The sequence below is a fragment of the Phyllobates terribilis genome, unplaced genomic scaffold (genome assembly GCF_046119375.1).
Source record: "Phyllobates terribilis strain yellow unplaced genomic scaffold, ASM4611937v1 Scaffold_3__8_contigs__length_932513732, whole genome shotgun sequence".
Classification (NCBI taxonomy): domain Eukaryota; kingdom Metazoa; phylum Chordata; class Amphibia; order Anura; family Dendrobatidae; genus Phyllobates; species Phyllobates terribilis.
In genome coordinates this window covers 322,454,773-322,471,772 of record NW_027362763.1, presented here as the reverse complement: position 1 = coordinate 322,471,772, position 17,000 = coordinate 322,454,773, and the positions used below count along the sequence as shown (strand labels likewise).

At 40.4% G+C, this 17,000-nt stretch overlaps 1 protein-coding gene across 3 annotated transcripts in view; it reads right to left on the bottom strand.

The window, feature by feature from the left end:
* The window catches only part of LOC141259321 (probable cation-transporting ATPase 13A4), a 308,876-nt gene that overhangs the window by 177,959 nt on the left and 113,917 nt on the right, over positions 1 to 17,000 (bottom strand). The window lies entirely within an intron of this gene.

The following is a 17,000-nucleotide window of genomic DNA, read 5'->3' as shown; positions in this document are numbered from 1 at the left end:
AGAACAGGGCTTTGTAGAATCCTGTCTTGAATAGAGCAGAGGTATGCATACTCGGTCTCTGTTCTATTCATTGTCTATGGAGTGATGTACTCAGCTATTTATGGTACTTCTGTTGGAGTAAAGAGGTTGATGTTGCACCCTCTGGAAACACTGTTATTGTAAATGTATGAAAATGTAGCAGTTCCTGCTAGTCATGCGTGACAGGGTTAACTGTAGGGCCGGCCCATAGCTGGGGAGGAGTAACTGGGACCTGGGAGTTAGTTATTGTTTTTGCAGGTAGTTGTTAATAGGAGAAAAACAAGAAAGGACACCCTGGGAGGAGGGCGATCATCACTGGGTGTGTGTGTGTGTGAAGAAATAAGAGAAAAGGAAGCCAGGGTAATAGAATTCCAGTGGTTGAAGTGTTCTTCTTGAAGTAGCCGGGGATGTACAGTAAGATACTGGTGGGAATGTCTTAGTGTTAACCAGACTTTGGAAGCTAGAATCAGAGAGACAGAGTCAGCAAGACTGGGGTACGTTTAGTTAGGTGACAGCCGGAGATGTGTCTTTACGTGATTCCCGAAGAAGTATAACTGAGATGTGGTGGTCACAGCGAAAAGTACTTCTTCAAGTGGAGCACACTGGGAAAGGATGGAGGTCCTCAACTTGACCGACACTTCTGCAGTAATGTGTATTTCACCAACTGTGACGCTGTCTATAACGATCGGAAATGTACATCTGTATTGTACAGAAGAACACGGCAAGCTCATTTCCTGCTACTCCCTGTGTATGAGTTTGGTTGTCAGTAAAAATGACTTTGTTTTTACAAGCTGATGTGGTTTCCTTATAGTGCGGTCAAAGGGAACAGGTGCAGCACAAAGCATGGCGGAGCTGAACAGGGAGGTGTCCGAAACAGAAACACAGACGCACACAAACCGAGTCAGGACCCTGTTTTCCTGCAGCGGGCTGGGGCGTGGAAGATGAGTACCTCGCCCGCAGCTACCATCCCGTGCCACATAACACTTCCATAGGCAATGAATGGAGCATTGTGCATGTCTGTTCTCTAAAAGACCAGGCTGTATAAAGCTCTGTATTCTGGATCCAAAACCTCATTTTTTCAATCTCTGCGAACCCCATCAGTTCAACACTCAGCAATCAATTAGTATAGGGGCTAACTTTCAACTTTGGAAATATACAGTACCTGAAAGAAAAGTCTGGCTAGTTATCCTAAAACAATTTGCTCCTGCCACATGATTTAAAGGTTTACAGCGGGAATATTTACATATGTTAATAGCTTACTAAGTGAGGTTCAACCAAATAGCACTATGTATTTTGTGCTTTTCCCTTTGTCTCTTTTGTCTTTTAATAGAGGATCATAGTGAATTGTTACAAAGAAGATTTTAATATCTTTTTAAAAAACAAAGATAAATAATCTGAATATAATTTTATTAAAGGAAATATGTCATTAGAGAAGGACCTACTGTATAAATAAGGTTTTTACCCCCGTGGCTGGAGGAAAGGGTTCTCCAAGATGTATAATAGCAAAAATAGAATCTGTCACCTTTAGGCAGGCTGCGATGCAGGAAGGAAGAACCTTGGAATTCCAAATAAGTTTTTATTAATACCAACGAATTTCTGCTCCAGATCAGCACCTTTCCCAAGGTATAAAAGCCAAGTGTAAAAAACAGATTAGATAGAGCAAAGGGTCTATAACAGACATAACCAAAAAAAGTAAAAAAAAAATCACTAAGCAGAAAAAGCCAAAAGGTTTGGGAATCCAAAAGATAATTTAGACCATCATATGCCAGAGGGGGGCACTTCGTGTTTGATCAATAAATACAGAAAGTTTTCTAAGGGAGATAGAAATATCTTGTCCTTCATTTCCCTTCCTACCATGGCACCTTAGGGGACATGAATTTAGCACCACAGCTCCACGTCGGCTGTCCCTTACTGACGCTTACTTGGAACTCCCTAGCCAAAAGCTAGCACCATCACCCAACAACCCACATACAGCAATCCATTATGAAGTGTGCAGTATGTCTGACATGAGCTGGATGGGAGCTCTGCTTTGTTACGCAGTTAAATCCCCTGATGATAAGAATAATAATAATTTTTATTTCTATAGCACCAACATATACCGCAGCACTTTACATTTTAGACTTGTAGAGACAATAAAAGACATTACAGAATAACATTGATCACATAAATCAACAGATACCAGGAGGAGTGAGGGCCCTGATGAACTCCTAGTGTGATTTACAAGAGGAGAAACACTTCAGGATGGGTTTTTTAACTAAATAGATAAGTGGATGGCTGGTCTACAGCAAATATTGTATTGTTCTGTTTGGCTGGCATGTTATATGGGCTATGTCTTTAGGGCAATTGATTATCTAGCATTGCTCAATTGCTCATGTGAAAGAGTTATTTTACAATAACATGTGTCTGACTACAGGTGCTTAGCCATTTGGTATGACATATATGGCTGGGAAATGTTCATTTGTCAGTAACTGTTTATGGAACTGCATTTGGGTGCATTAGCTGTGATTTATTGGTGACTACAGAGTTCCTTTAGTAACACTATATGTATGTACATATGGATATATACTTTAGAAATCTCAGTCTTGGGCAACATATTTGTTATTGATCTGTGACGGATATTATACAGTGGGTACGGAAATTATTCAGACCCCTTTAAATTTTTCGCTCTTTGTTTCATTGTAGCCATTTGGTAAATTCTAAAAAGTTAATTTTTTTTTACTCATTAAAGTACACTCTGCACCCCATCTTGACTAAAAAAAACAGAAATGTAGAAATTTTTGCAAATTTATTAAAAAAGAAAAACTGAAATATCACATGGTCATAAGTATTCAGACCCTTTGCTCAGACACTCATATTTAAGTCACATGCTGTCCAATTCCTTGTAATCCTCCTTGAGATCGTTCTACTCCTTCATTGGAGTCCAGCTGTGTTTAATTAAACTGATAGGACTTGATTTGAAAAGGCACACACCTGTCTATATAAGACCCCACAGCTCACAGTGCATGTCAGACCAAATGAGAATCAAGAGCTCAAAAGGAACTGCCCAGGGAGCTCAGAGACAGAATTGTGGCAAGGCACAGATCTGGCCAAGGTTACAAAAAAAATTCTGTATTACTCAAGGTTCTCAAGAGCACAGGGGCCTCCCTAATCCTTAACTGGAAGAAGTTTGGGACCACCAGAAGTCTTCCTAGACCTGGCCGTCCAGCCAAACTGAGCAATCGTGGGAGAAGAGCCTTGGTGAGAGAGGTAAAGAAGAACCCCAAGATCACTGTGGCTGAGCTCCAGAGATGGTAGAAAGTTCCACAAAGTCAACTATCACTGCAGCCCTCCACCAGTCGGGCCTTTATGGCAGAGTGGCCCGACGGAAGCCTCTCCTCAATGCAAGACATATGAAAGACTGCATAGAGTTTGCTCAAAAACACACGAAGGACTCCCAGACTATGAGAAATAAGATTCTCTAGCTTGATGAGATGAAGATTGAACTTTTTGGTGATAATTCTAAGCGGTATGTGTGGAGAAAACCAGGCACTGCTCATCACCTGCCCAATACAATCCCAACAGTGAAATATGGTGGTGGCAGCATTATGCTATGGGGGTGTTTTTCAGCTGCAGGGACCGGACAATTGATTGCAATTGAAGGAAACATGAATGCGGCCAAGTACAGAGATATCCTGGATGAAAACCAATCCAGAGTGCTCTGGACCTCAGACTTGGCCGAAGGTTCACCTACTAACCTTCTTGCACATCTCGCATCTTGATGGTATGGTGTGGTATATGGGGTACAAAGATTTTGGGGCCATTCTTCATCAATGGAAACCTCAATGCCACTGGATATCTGAAATTGCCACATGATGATGTGTTGCCTTCTTTATGCACTGAAGATGGCACATTCCCTGAGATGGTGCACCACCACATTATGGGTGTCAGGTCAGAGCATTCCTACATGAACAGTTTCCTGGAAAGTGGATTGGTCATCGTGGGCCAGTTGAATTGCCACCAAGTTCTCCCGATCTGACCCACTTAGACTTTTATCTTTGGGGTCATCTGAAGGCAATTGTCTATGCTGTGAAGATACAAGATGTGCAGCATCTGAAACAACGGATTCTGGAAGCCTGTGGTAGTATTTCTTCTGCGGTGTTGCTATCAGTGTGTCAAGAGTGGGAGAAGAGGGTTGCATTGACAATCCAACACAATGGGCATCACTTTGAACACATTTTATAAGTGGTCAAAAACTTGTAAAAAACTAATAAAAGAATAAAGTTATAAACCAAGCACACCATTGTTTTTCTTATGAAATTCTCAATAAGTTTGTTGTGTCACATGACCCTCTTCCCAATGAAAAAAATAAAGTTGGATCCAAAATGGCCGACTTCAAAATGGCCACCATGGTCACCACCCATCTGGAAAAGTTTTCCCCCTCCCATATACTAATGTATCACAAACAGGAAGTTGATATCACCAACCATTCCCATTTAATTTAGGTGAATCCATATAAATGGCCCACCCTGTATATATGTATATAATTGCCCTCAGAGATTTACAGATAGAGTGAGGGTTCTTATTATTTTTCCAATCTAAACCTCTCAGTAGATAAACATTTAGAGAGATTTCTCCCAACTATTTGATATTAGTCACTATTTTGACTGATAAGACTGCACGTTCAAATAACTCATGCCAAATTCAGCCTATAACATATACAGCCATATGTTTTAAGGCACTTAAAGGGGTTTTCCCATGAACAAAAGTTCATTTTAATCAATAGATGTTGGAATGATAATAAGTTCCACAATTGAATGTATTTAAATAACATGTTCCTGTGCTGAGATAATCTTATAAATGTGCCCCTGCAGTGTACTGTGTAATGGCTGTGTCTGACCGTGCAGGAGCATGGTCTGATCATACCACATCTCCTGGGCAGGGGAGGAAGCAAAGAAGTATGCAGACAGGACAGCAGGGGATCACAGCTGATTCTTACTTTGAAGTAAAACATTGTTTAAAAACAAGCAGCGAAATGCTTTACCTCACAAAAATAATCAGCTGTGATCCCCTGCTGTAATGTCTGTATACTCTCTTTTGCTTCCTCCCCTGCCCAGGAGATGTGGTATGATCAGACTGTGTTCCGTACATGGTCAGACACAGCCATTACACAGGGGAACATGTATAAGATTATCTCAGCACAGGAACATTTTATTTAAACACATCCAACTGTGGAAACTATTATTATTCCAAGATCTACTGATTAAAATGGACTTTTGTTTATGGGAAAACCCCTTTAAGCACTTTATTTCGGTGATGGTGTTGGCTTTTGGTGATGGAGTTCCAAGTAAAGGTCAGTAAGGGACAGCCGACATGAAGCGAGGGAGCCAAATTTGTGTCCATTAGAGTGCAAATCTACGTTGACAGGAAGGGAAACAAAGGACAAGATATTTCTATCTCCCTTAGAAAACTTTCTGTATTTATTGATCAAATAAGAGTGTCCCCTCTGGCATATGATAGTCTATATTTTGTAGTGGACACCAACATATTTTGGCTTTTTCTGTTTAGTGATTTTGTGATTGTTTTGCCTTTAAGGGATATTAATAGAAGCTAATATTTATAAGTTTTTTTGTTGTTTATAAAAGCAAAGTGTGCAGGGTACAGCAGCTATAGACATTAAGTAGAATAAAATGGCTCCAAAACGCGTAAGAAATGCCCCTAAAGGCAAGGGGAGGGGGCATCAATGTAAAAAATTGTTGACAGAGAGGTTGAACTGGTTAATAAAGTGAATAAAAAAGTGGGGAAGGGATAGGGAACAGGGAAGAAAGTTAAAACATGATCAAGCAGATTGATATGTAGAGATTGAGAAGTGTGATAGAAATATGTGAATGTTAGGAATTGTCAAAAGATATAAATGGAATAAGTAATTAGAAATGGATGAAAAAAAAAGTAGGTGGAGAGGAAAGAAGTGAGGTTAGAACTTGTCTCAAGGTGGGATTGATTTTACTGAAGATGGGGGATTCATGTGTGTGGCTATATGAGAACCCTGAGTGAAGTGGAGAAGAGTAAAAAGGAATGGAGAGAGATTTTAAATAGCTTGTGTAGAAAATAAAATTGAGCGATTTTTCTTAGTGTGTAAAGGATTGGACAGGAGTATCAAAACATATCACCATGAGAACCGTGGCAAGAGAAAAGTGTCAAAACGAATTGTAAAAAAACAGCAGTGTATAGAGATAATGTGTCAAAAGTAAATCAAGGGAAAATTTAGATAAAAGTTTTAATTGTTTAAAAACACCAATGTGGTAATAAGGGAAAGAGAAAGAAAGAAGTTTGGAAAGATTTGTAGGGTGTTGGGAAAATAAATTATGTGATGGAGAATATATCAAGAAGAACAAAATAAATGGATATGGAGAGAAGTTGCCACAGGGAAATAAATTGGTGCTGGTGAAATAGGATTATAAGTCTAAGCTAGTTTTTTTTTGTGGGATCTGGCACTATAAAAAGTGGAGAAGGATGAAGAACTGTGACAGTTTTTTGTTCAATTAAAAGACAAGGTAACAAATTAGTGTTTTTCAGGAAACAAATAGAGAGAAACAAAGTTAGATAGTGTACAAGTAGTGGAGTGAAGCAAAAAATAAAAAATAATAATAAATAAATAACAAAACTTGGTTTGTGCTCAGAGGAGGTGCTTAATTAAAATTGTTATCTAAACTTTCTCGTGACATATTTTTACTATACACTTCTGTTTCTTTATAGTTTGATCTGTCTCTTTGTCTTGATTTTATCCCACTTTTTGCCAGGCTTTTACATTGATCTTGATCTTTCTTCTCTTGATACGGTTCTCATTGTGGCTCATTTTGATACTCCCGTCCAATCTGTCCAATCCACACTAAGAGGAATCGCTCAATTTTATTTTCTACACAACCTATTTAAAATCTTTCTCCATTCCTTTTCTCTTCTCCTCTTCACTCTGGCTCTTCATTTAGGTACACACTTGAATCTCGAATCCTCGGTTAAATCTAATCTTACCTTGAGACAAGTTGTAATCTTACTTTTCTTTCATCTCCAAACATTATTGCTTTTAATTTTAATTTATTTTTTTAAGTATTTTTAATTACTTTTTCCTTTTATATCTTTTCATAATTCCTAACATTTACATCTTTCTATCACCCCTCTCTACATATCAATCTGTTTGATCATGTTTTAACTTTATTCCCTGCTTCCTTTCCCTTCTCCACTTTTTTCTTAACTCTCTTTTTTTCTTCACTTTATTAATCACTCCACCATCTGTGTCAACAATTTTTGCACAGGCACCCCACTCCCCTTTAGGGGTGTTTCTTATGGTTTTGGAGCCATTTTATCCTATTTAAAGCATCCAGTTTCTGTACCCTGTACACTTGGTTTTTATGCCTTGCGAAAATTACCAGTTCCAGCGCAGAAGCGCGTTGGTATTAATAAAAAACTATTTGAAATCGCTAGGCTCTTCATTCCTACAGCGCAGCCCTCCTAAACGAGCCAGTATCTATTTTTGCCATGTGAAAGTACAAAGCGGAGATGATTTTATTGCATAAAGTTAGGGTTAGTTTTGCAAAAGGTAGCACAATTCAAGTGGGCCAACATCAACTGTGGTGAGCTTGTACATGTGGGACTTTAATTTCCACACAAATGGATGACTGAATGCATGTTTCTTGAGCACACAAAAGACTTGCTGACCCAATGAAGGGAGAGTAAGCAGTATATGGAAATCAGTTATTGAGAATGATAAGGGGATAATGACAATGACCAGGCAGTGGTACTACTTGTCAAGGAGATGGTCTATTCTCATCAGAACTATATCCACAGGTGTACACCACCAAAATAGTCATGTTAGATAGGGGAAAGGGGAAGTAGAAGAAGTGTGGATATATAGAAATTTTTTAAAATTCATAACCTTTATTAATTTATTAAATCTTAAAATGCAAAATATCTAATGCATCTATAGATGCATATAAGGTAACCATCTATTAGAGTATAGAGATGGTACCCAATAATAAGTCTGGCCAGATGAAGTGTAGGGCAAATTAGGGACACCTCTGTCCAATCCCTCTAATATAGGACCGAGGTTATATGTAAATAATATCCCCATATATTGGAATAGCCTCAGTACTAATATCAGGTGGAGCAGTTATACAAATCCAAGAAATAGGAAAATTAATTGTTATTATAGCAAATCATTTCACTATCATGTGTGAATCTGCCTTGGAACACAACTGTGCACCCCCTGATTATCCCATAATAATGGGATGACATTAGTCTAGCGGTTTGTAATGTAATAGCAGTGATAGATGTCAGCTAATATCACTAACTCTGCCCATTACCGCAATTTTCTTAAGTGTTCTGTGTGTGCATTGATGCTTGTAATGACTGAGCCGGCACCGCTTGAAATCTTTGGCGGGAGGAAAACCTCACTGCCAAGCGATCATAAATATTGTGACACTGAGGAGCGGCCCGCTGTGCCGAGCGACTCCTCACATGTCAAGTACTAAGGATCACACTACTGTTCAGCGTGCCTGGCTGAACAGCTAATCACTGGGGTGAGGGGCAATCTCGTCCCCTGTCTCACTCCCCGCACATGTGCTCAGCGTCCCGGCTTCAAACAGCTGATCGCTGCAGTGAGGAGCGATACAATGTCTCCTTGCTCTCTCACTGCACACGTGTGTCGCGTGCCGGCTACAGCAGCTGATCGCTGCAGACCAGGACTATGTGTTGTCCGCTGCAGCTTGGAGTACTGATACAGTTCTCCCTGATCAGAGTACCGCAATTGTGTGCATATTCCTAGGGCTTAATCTCATTCCCCCCTACACTATCAAATAGCTCAGATATAATCCCTGATGCGCGTTTCGCCGGTATACCCGCTTTTTCTAAGGGTGGGGTCGGCCTCCAACGCCTATGGAAAGCCAGTGTAAGTTTTAGGTTGAGGGAGTTGTTATTCAATATATTTATAAATTCATGTAGTTTGTCTTCTGTACCCCTCCACAATATCAACACGTCATCAATATAACGTTTCCAGGTTACAATGCAATCAACGTATGTTGACATATTTTCAGCAAAGACTATCTCCTCCTCCCACCATCCTAGGTATAGATTAGCAAATGTTGGTGCTATGGCCGCACCCATCGCGGTACCCCGCGTTTGGAGGTAGATGCGGCCATCAAAGAGAAAGAAATTACGCTTCAAAATAAATTTCAAAAGATCAAGAACAAATTTTTTCCGTATAGGATTATATTCTTGGTCCTTTTTAAGAAAAAAGTCCACCGCTTTACAACCCATCTCCTGATCTATGCTCGTATAGAGACTCTCTACATCACAGGTAACAAATATTTCATGTTCCTCCATTTGGTAGCCCTCTAGTTCCTGTAAGATCTGCAGAGTGTAAAATATGAGCATAGGTGTATGAAAATGTTCTTCTTGAGTCATCTTTGTTTCCTTTCTCATGTTATATTTATGAATCATGATGTGGGCTATGCAGATGGACAATCTGTCTGTTTTAATAAAGTAGTATGGTTCATACATATAAGAGTTTCTTGTAATTTAGAGAAAAGAAATCTTTCTCTTTTGATTAGCATAATCTGATTGGTCGATCCTCCTGTCAATCTAGTTAGAGGGTATAAGGATCCGGAGTTGGAGGCCGACCCCACCCTTAAAAAAAGCCGGTATACCGGCGAAACGCACTTCAGGGATTATATCTGAGCTATTTGATAGTGTAGGGGGGAATGAGATTAAGCCCTAGGAATATGCACACAATTGCGGTACTCTGATCAGGGAGAACTGTATCAGTACTCCAAGCTGCAGCGGACAACACATAGTCCTGGTCTGCAGCGATCAGCTGTTGTAGCCGGCACGCGACACACGTGTGCAGTGAGAGAGCAAGGAGACATTGTATCGCTCCTCACTGCAGCGATCAGCTGTTTGAAGCCGGGACGCTGAGCACATGTGCGGGGAGTGAGACAGGGGACGAGATTGCCCCTCACCCCAGTGATTAGCTGTTCAGCCAGGCACGCTGAACAGTAGTGTGATCCTTAGTACTTGACATGTGAGGAGTCGCTCGGCACAGCGGGCCGCTCCTCAGTGTCACAATATTTATGATCGCTTGGCAGTGAGGTTTTCCTCCCGCCAAAGATTTCAAGCGGTGCCGGCTCAGTCATTACAAGCATCAATGCACACACAGAACACTTAAGAAAATTGCGGTAATGGGCAGAGTTAGTGATATTAGCTGACATCTATCACTGCTATTACATTACAAACCGCTAGACTAATGTCATCCCATTATTATGGGATAATCAGGGGGTGCACAGTTGTGTTCCAAGGCAGATTCACACATGATAGTGAAATGATTTGCTATAATAACAATTAATTTTCCTATTTCTTGGATTTGTATAACTGCTCCACCTGATATTAGTACTGAGGCTATTCCAATATATGGGGATATTATTTACATATAACCTTGGTCCTATATTAGAGGGATTGGACAGAGGTGTCCCTAATTTGCCCTACACTTCATCTGGCCAGACTTATTAGTGGGTACCATCTCTATACTCTAATAGATGGTTACCTTATATGCATCTATAGATGCATTAGATATTTAGCATTTTAAGATTTAATAAATTAATAAAGGTTATGAATTTTTTTAAGATTTAATAAATTAATAAAGGTTATGAATTTAAAAAAAATTCTACATATCCACACTTCTCCTACTTCCCCTTTCCCCTATCTAACAGTGGTACTACTTGTACATGTGGACAGTCTACCAAGGAAATAATCCCAAAGAGAAGTAGGAGGATCTTAGCTTATTTTGCTGGTGAGTTTGCTTTTACCACAAGGGCAGATGATGCCGTTTCATCTGCTGATGGTGAGATGTAGTTCCTAGTCTATTCATTCCAGGATGTACACAGCTTAATTTCCAACCGCAAAGCCTACTTACTGCAATAGATTGGTTCTCCTGCATCATGCAAAACAATTCCCTCACCACAGAATAAGAAGATCTTCCTTCAGATCTTTTGACTAGACATCGCATTTGCTCTTTAATGGGAATGTGTCATCAAAAAAAGGGTCAACAATTGTAAAAATGGAAAGTGTTATTATTCGAATTGAAAAAAATATATATTTTTTAATTGAGTAAAATATGAAAAATTCTCTAAAAGTGTTTTGATATTTTCAACTTTTAAACACTAAGGGGAGTAGCTGGTGACATTGGTCATACAATCCTTATCTACTACTAGCCCACAATACAACTGCATGGCTTTGGAGCTATTTTGATCAAAAAACGCTAAGTGCATTATGGTTTTAACATTTACAGCAATATTGGAGTTCATGTATTCATTAATCACAGTGTGCTGACCCACCGTGTATGTATATGTTTGTATATTGGCTACTTAGTGTATTTGTGTCTCTTTACATTAATTTAATGCTAATGGTGTGTGGACCCTATTTGCTTTTTTTTTTGTAGTTTTCATTGGGGTGTGTGGCTTCCTCCAGGGCTCAGCATCCTTATCTACACATCCTTCCCAGAAAAGGTTTTAATTGCGATCTTTGCCTTGTTTTCTTTCATTATACCAGTGCAGATGAGGCCTGGCTTGGCGCATGGAGCGTTAGAACATTGTCAATAGGGACCATATACCTTTACGTGCTTGGATGATTTTTGCACTCTATGACCAAAAAACGTGAACTAATTACCTTACATTTTTAACATCTACAGTAATAGTGGAATTCATGTATTCAACATCACACCTGACATCATTTGAGCTCTCTTTCACAATTTTAATACACATTTTAATTAAATTTTTATACAAATATAAAATAAAACATTTGCTCCAAAATATATAAAAATATAGGAGCAGAATTAGGGTCACTACTTTGGTTATCCAGACTCCTATCACCCCATACGGCACTCTGATTGCTTTGCAAGCACTCAAAGACCAATTAGAGCTTACAAATCAATGTGTGAACATGGCTAACACTGCAGTTCTCTGGCCTCTCCCATCCTGGGCCACCCAGCTGTAATACTCATCTATCAGTGTGAATGATGGTCTGATTCCATGATGCACATCTGTTAGAGAGTGGTATGTAATGCTTCTCCATGACTGATATAAACGCCGTATAGTCAGAAAACCTAACATTGATTTAAAATTTGACATTTATTTGACAAATGTTTACATTTACACAAAATGGGCCAAAGTAATCAGTGGGGTGCTACTACGATCTCTGCTGGGCCAAATTCTTATTATAGGGAATCTGTCACTAGGTTTTTTCTGCCCCATCTGATGACCGCATGATGTAAGGGCATAAACTCTTATTCCATGAACTATATCTCTTACTAGGCTGCTGACTGCAGTTTTGATGAACCTCCTGTTTTATATGCTCCAGATCAACCAGCTCTCTGAATGCTGAGCTCTGTATAATCCTAATCACATCACTGATTGGCAGCTTTCTGTGTACACTGCATAGGCAGAAAGCTTCCGATCACTGGTTGGGGGCAGTGTTATACAGAGCTCATGAATATGGCGTAATATATGGCAGCAGATTAACTAGTCCTTAATAAACTCCTGCTAATAAATGAGCAATTTTATCAAAACAACAACAAGCAGCCCAGTAAGTGCCACATTGGTGGAATCAGGAATCTCTCTCCTCACAATGCTGCTTTCAGATTAGGTGGCAAAAACCTGGTGACAGATTACCTTTAAATCCTTTTGGATTAATCTTGTGGATACGTAAGATTTTACTAATTATATTAAACTTTGTAGGTTATTTACAATATAGCTTGATATTCAATTATTACAGAAAGACGTAGATAAGCTGGCAGCATAGCCAAGAACATGGTAGATGGAATTTAATGTTGAGAAATGTAAAGTAATACAACCAGGCCACAATAATGATATGGTTTCATATGTACTAAATTAAATAAAACTGGAGAGTACACAACAATAGAAGAACTTGCATTTTCCTTTAGGAACAGGTGTCTGTTTCTACAAATGGCATTTGCAGGTGTTTTTCAGTGCCTCCCAGTTGGGTTTATTGCTGGGTAAATTGGCGGATATTTTGCAGCTCCAGTGACTATTCCGGTCTTTTATGTTTTCTGTAATCTGATCATGTTTGCTGATGAAGGATTAAGTAATCCTAATTAGTTTTATTTTGAAATGTAATTTTAATTTCAAAGGCTGTTCTTTGTATTGTTTAATTGGTACTTTAATTTTACCTTGTTTATATATTTATTTAAGGTAATTAATTAGTGGTTATTGTGTGGTGTCAGCTTTAATCTGCAGTAACTCAGAAAAAAAGTGGCATGATAGTCGATTAAGGGTGTAAGCGGAGAGTTTTTTTTCTTTTTGGTAACAGCTTCAGTAAGTGTTCCTTCCTTCTGGTGTTTTTGAAGGATTTTTTTTATTTCCTGAAGCAGGTTTGAAGAATTTTTGAAGTGTTTTAGATCTAAGGGGTAACGTTTCTCCTTATGGAGAGTGACACACCAACTCTGGCACGTCAAGATAAGGAGGCTTATTCGCCATGCAATGCTCCTCTGGGAAATTTAATATGCAAATTGCCACTTCAGAGAAAAAGAAGAGCCAAATCAATTCTCATACTTTGCACTGACGAGGGCCAACAGCCCAAAACACCGTGTCTGCAACTTGAGATTCTGATTTGGCTTTTATCCTACGTCATATTGCACAACTCGTTAAAGGGTTGATTGTGACTTGTAGGATTGCTGCTTCCAATAGGTGGCGCTATAGAGTACAAGTCCTCTTTTTCTCTGAAGAGGCAATTTGCATATTGAAGTGTTTTAGGGTGTTGTGCACACATCTTTTTCAGGCGGGTCCGCTCCAGAAACCAGTTGAGAAGGTGCTAAATAAATGCTAAAAAGAATGAACATATCCATTTATATTTAAAAAATGTCTAGCTGTGCATATGATCAGTTTATTTAGCTTCTTTTAATTGCTTAAGGTTTCCAAAGATTCAAAGCGGTTAAAAGAAGTGACTCGACCATTCTTCAGGTGGCTTTAACCTAGAAGCCGCTCATTAGTTTATGTAATACAAGTAAAAAAAAAAAGACGTTGCAAAAAGCACTCAGGAAGCAACAAAAAAAATGCAAAAAAAATTACGCTTCAGGACAAAGAGGCCAGAGAATATTCCTCCTGAAAAACTAAGCGGGTTCACACACATCTAAAAGATTTTGCGTGCACATACCCTTAGAAGAGTTTTTCGTTCTGAAGCGATTTTTCAGCCTAGTTTGAAGCAGATTCCATCAGAAGCTAATTCAAAAAAGTAACACGCACTTTCCTTTTTCCCGCCTTTTTCAAAGTCTCAAATGAAAAAAAGCTCAAAACATGGAACATGTGAACAGCAAATTGGTTTTACAAGAAGACCACGTGCACACGTTGAGTGTTTGGTGGGTTTTTTACCTCAGTATTCAGATACTAAAACCAGGAGGGGGTGATAAATACAGAAGTGGTGACGTGTTTCTATTATATTTTTCCTCTGACTGTTCCACTCCTGGTTTTGGCTTCCAAATTCTGAGGTAAAAAACTCTCAATGTGTGCACATGGCTTAAAAATGAATGGGAATATTATTTAAAGTATTTCTTGAGCATTTTTTCCAGTGTTTTTTTGAGATGACCAAAAAAAGTCTTCAAAAAACTCTTTGTGCATTCTCACTTAAACTACAACACTACTGCAATGTCCCCCAGTTATTCAGGGTGTCTATTGGTGACCAAGGTCATCTCAGGATAAACTGTGAATAACATGTGAATAACTCATAACCATCTTAGAGACTTGGTGAGAAAAGGTGCCTGCATATTGTTTGGTTTATGGTCTCTTCTGAGAATCTAACAAATGAGGTATTATCCCCGAACACTAAGACTATTGTCTGCCAAGTTTGAGACATACCCATACTTTCTAAATTAATGAAGCATTTACATTCAAGCTAATTCAAACTCCTATCTGCCAAGTTGGCAAATGCGCTTACAGTAGTAAATGTCTCATGTGGCAAGTGCCAATATAGATAAACTTTGATGGGATTAGTACACACCTTTAATAGCTACTGCTGTAGCAATGGAAACCTACCCGGTGACTCAGGGTAAAGAAGTAATTTACTCAATTTCATTAAACCTGTAAAATTCCTGTAAATATGTTTGCTTTTTTCAGTGCCACCATTACTGAGAGGAAATAAATAGCTGTGATGACTGAGATGTAAAATCAATAAATAAAGAAAAATCAAGCTCCAAATGGAGATCTCAGAAAACAATCAGTTTATATTCAAGACATATAAAAAGTCCATATGCAGAGTACACAGCCTCAGTGACCATGCGTTTGGAAAAGCTGAGGATGTATCTGACGCGCCCCTGGGCCTGCTTTCTGGTGTAGCGTTGCGCACGCAGGGGTTACCCGGAGCCGGATCTATTAGGGGTGGTAGTCCTTGTGGCGGTGACCCGGTCCGTGCCCAGGGAGTCAGACTGAGTGGCGGTGTACGTAGCAGTAGATATTGGACGACTACGCCACCCGTTGAATGCAGCTATGGAGCCGCCGCTGCAGGGCAGACCGCTGAGGCCGGTGACACAGTTGTGCAGCGGAGATGGTATAACCCCCAACGGGAGGGGTATGGCCTCAGGGCAGCCGACGTGGATGATGGGGGTAGTAGGAACCACTCGGAGACGGTACGGTGTAGTTCAGGGTCTTTACTGGTGACAAAGACAGACCCTCCCGGAGTACTGGCTAGCTAATGGGGCCTGGTCAGTCCTTGAGCAGATGGGATTTCCCCTGGCCAGGCGGAGCTGTAGGCCTTCCCAACTAACTGTACTCTTCTGGCTACCTTGCTAGAGGCGGGTAAAAGTAGCCCACGTCCCTGAGTGTACCGTGTGGTGCTCACCCGTATGGCCGGTGACTCGGGGCCTTCTATTTGCTTCCGCTCCACGACGGCGGTGCTGGTCCCACGCGTGTGACCGTGCCTTCGGGTTTCTTGGCCAGAGGACCGGAAATCCCCTGCCTGACGATTCTGCTGCTGGGTAAAAGTTAGTCCCCACAGCCTCGGACTCCGGGTCCGGTGAGAAAGCTTCGATCAGGGCGAGCTCTACAGCTACCAGCCCCTGACCTCTTCTTAGCACGATTCCCACAGAGCTCCTGGTCTTTCTTTCCTATTACTGCTTCTCTTCTTCTCTCTACTCTTCTTCCTAACCCTGCCTCAGCCCCAGGTTTATATAGGGGAAGTTCTTCCCCTCCCAGGACTGGGCAGGAGGTGTGGCATGCATAGGATCCCTGACCAAGAGACCTCCCACCTGCTCTCAGACATAACATTGCTGTTACTGTGGAAACCAGACCCCTGGGGTGCCTCATTCCCCCCTAGTGAAATTTAGTACTCCGGGACTAAACATATTTTTAGAAAAACATAACAAGGTATAAACAATAATAATACAATAAGAAAAACACATAAAGATGGTTACGGCGTGTCCGCAACCGGGTGCAGTTTTGAAGAAAAGCAAGGTGTCCATTTCACCAAACAGGGAGACGTAACCAGGTAGGGGTCTGTCCTGCCCCGAGTCCTTAACAGTCTTTAGTCCATTCCTAGGTTACGCTCCAACCAATTGTACAAGGATTCCCGGTAAATCCACCAAGGACTCCTAAAAATAACTAGAAACACATAATTATTTACAAGTAACAGACAGGTGACCACAAATAAAACAATTTAAACACTTCAAATCCTCCAACGTGCGGGTAACTGGCCTCTAGTGGCCCTAGTGGACCTACGGAGCTGACTGTCTGGCCCTGAACTACAGGGTGTAGGAGCTGTCAAGGGTAAACTGGGCAGCTGTCTACGGGCTCTTTGGCTCACTAGGGGTACGGCAGGCTCACTATAAGCAGAGGGTTGATCCTCCTGTTCTGCTTGTGTGGAGTCTCTTGCCTCCTGGACCGGCTGCTCTCCCAGCTCTACCTGTTGCTCCGTAGGCACTTGGGATGCTGGTTGGAGGAACGTGAGGACGGGTACCA